Source organism: Kogia breviceps, chromosome 12 (genome assembly GCF_026419965.1).
Source record: "Kogia breviceps isolate mKogBre1 chromosome 12, mKogBre1 haplotype 1, whole genome shotgun sequence".
NCBI lineage: Eukaryota > Metazoa > Chordata > Mammalia > Artiodactyla > Physeteridae > Kogia > Kogia breviceps.
This window is the reverse complement of record NC_081321.1, coordinates 24,170,378-24,172,608: the sequence shown is the minus strand read 5'-3', so window position 1 is coordinate 24,172,608 and position 2,231 is coordinate 24,170,378. Positions and strand designations below refer to the sequence as shown.

The following is a 2,231-nucleotide window of genomic DNA, read 5'->3' as shown; positions in this document are numbered from 1 at the left end:
GTGTGTGTGTGTGTGTGTGTGTGTATATATACTCCCACATTTATATGTACCACATTTTTATTCATTTAATGTGTCCATGGATATTTTGGTTGTTTCCCTGTCTTGGCTATTGTAAATAGTACTGCTATGAACATACGGGTGCATGTACCTTTTCCAATTAGAGTTTTGTCTGGGTATATGCTCAGGAATGGTATTGCTGGATCATATGGCAATTCTATTCTTAGGTTTGTTCTTTTTTTTTTACCATCTTTATTGGAGTATAATTGCTTTACAATGCTGTGTTAGTTTCTGATTTATAACAAAGTGAATCAGCTATATGTATACATATATCCCCATATCTCCTCCCTCTTCTGTCTCCCTCCCACCCTCCTTATCCCACCCCTCTAGGTGGTCACAAAGCACTGAGCTGATCTCTCTGTGCTATGTGGCTACTTCCCACCAGCTATCTATTTTACATTTAAAAATGTGGAATGCTTCACGAATTTGTGTGTCATCCTTGCGCAGGGGCCACACTAATCTTCTCTGTATTGTTGCAATTTTAGTATATGTGCTGCGGAAGCATGCACTATTCTTAGTTTTTTAATGAATCTCCATGCTTTTTTCCATAGTGGCTGTACCAGTTAACATTCCCACCAACTGTGTAGGAGGGTTCCCTTTTCTCCACACCCTCTCCAGCATTTGTTATTTTTAGACTTTTTAATAATGGCCATTCTGATCAGTGTGAGTTGGTACCTCACTGTAGTTTTCATTTGCATTTCTTTAATTATTGGACATGTTGAGCATCTTTTCATGTGCCCATTGGCCATCTGTATGTGTTTTTGGAGAAGTGTCGATTTAGGTCTTCTGATCATTTTTCAATTGGATTGTTTGCTTTTTTGTTACTGAGTTGTATGAGCTGTTTTGTATATTTTGGAAATTAAGCCCTTGTTGGTTACATCTTTTGCGAATATTTTCTCCCAGTCCATAAGTTGTCTTTTTGTTTCATTTATGGTTTCCTTTGCTGTACAAAGGTTGTAAGTTTGATTAGGTCTCATTTGTTTATTTTTGCTTTTATTTCTATTGTCTTGGGATACTGACAGTATCTAGTACTATCATACCTAAGAAAACATTGGTACAATTTACGTCAGAGAATGTTTTGCCTACGTTCTCTTCTAGGAGTTTTGTGGTGTCATGTCTTACATAAGTCTTTAAGCCATTTTGAGTTTATCTTTGTGTATGATGTGATGGTGTGTTCTAACTTCATTGATTTACATGTGTTCAGCCATAATTTCTTCAAATACATTTTTGATTCCCTTTTCTCTTTCTTTTTCTTCTAGATCCCCTATTATGTGTAGGTTGACATGCTTTACATTATCCCATACATCTTGTATGTTGGCTTTCTTTTTTTTTTTTCATTCATCTCTCTGACTGCTGTTCTGATTGGGTGATTTCCATTATTCTGTCTTCTAGATCACTTATTTCTTCTTCTATGTCATTTAGTCTGCTATTCATTGCTTTCATGTTGGTTTTTATCTCAGCAATTGAATCGTCTAATTTTGATAGGTTCATCTTCATTGTTTCTATTTCCTTGTTACTGTGATCTGCATTTCTTTCGATAATCTTTCTTAATTCCTTTAGCATTTTTATTGTCTCCTTTTTGAACTCTGGGTCTAGTAGACTGGTGAGGTCGGTTTCATTATTTGTTCCTTCAGGGGATTTCCCCTTGTTCTTTTAATTGGGAGTAGTTCCTCTGCTTTTTCATTTTACTTAATTTTCTCTGTTTCTGTGAACTTAGGAGGAACAGTTAGCTACTGTGGTCTTGAACCGGTGTTTTTATGTGGGAGCATCCCTGTCTAGACTTCTGTGACTCCAACTCTTTTGGTGCAAGAGCTGGCTTTGGTGTGGATGCCAGCCGTATCTTTCTTTACAGTGTACCAGCTGTTATCCCCTTGATAGGGGATGTGATTTGTGTTGTGGTGTCCAGAGCCTGTGCTGGATGTGCGGCAGGGCTTCCTCTTTGCTCTGCAGCTGTCACTGCCCTGTCGGGGGTGGGGTCTTCTCCCCAGTTGTTGGAGTAGAAGCCCTGAGGATTGGGTTCGATCAGGCTCTTTTGCCGTTGAGTGCATGCCCTGCCCCAAAGGAGGTGCCGTTGAAGCCTGTGAGGCCTGTGTGGTCACAGCAAACCTATGTGTTACCCATGCAGGTGTCTACAGTTCTGCCCCAAAGTAGCCCAAGGTGGCATCCCTTTCTCT

General features: G+C 39.4%; 1 non-coding gene across 1 annotated transcript; it reads right to left on the bottom strand.

The window, feature by feature from the left end:
* Positions 1-459: 459 nt before the first annotated feature.
* Positions 460-562, bottom strand: LOC131767557 (U6 spliceosomal RNA). The gene has a single exon (XR_009338761.1). It is a non-coding gene; the product is annotated as a U6 spliceosomal RNA (small nuclear RNA).
* Between the last annotated feature and the right edge of the window lie 1,669 nt (positions 563-2,231).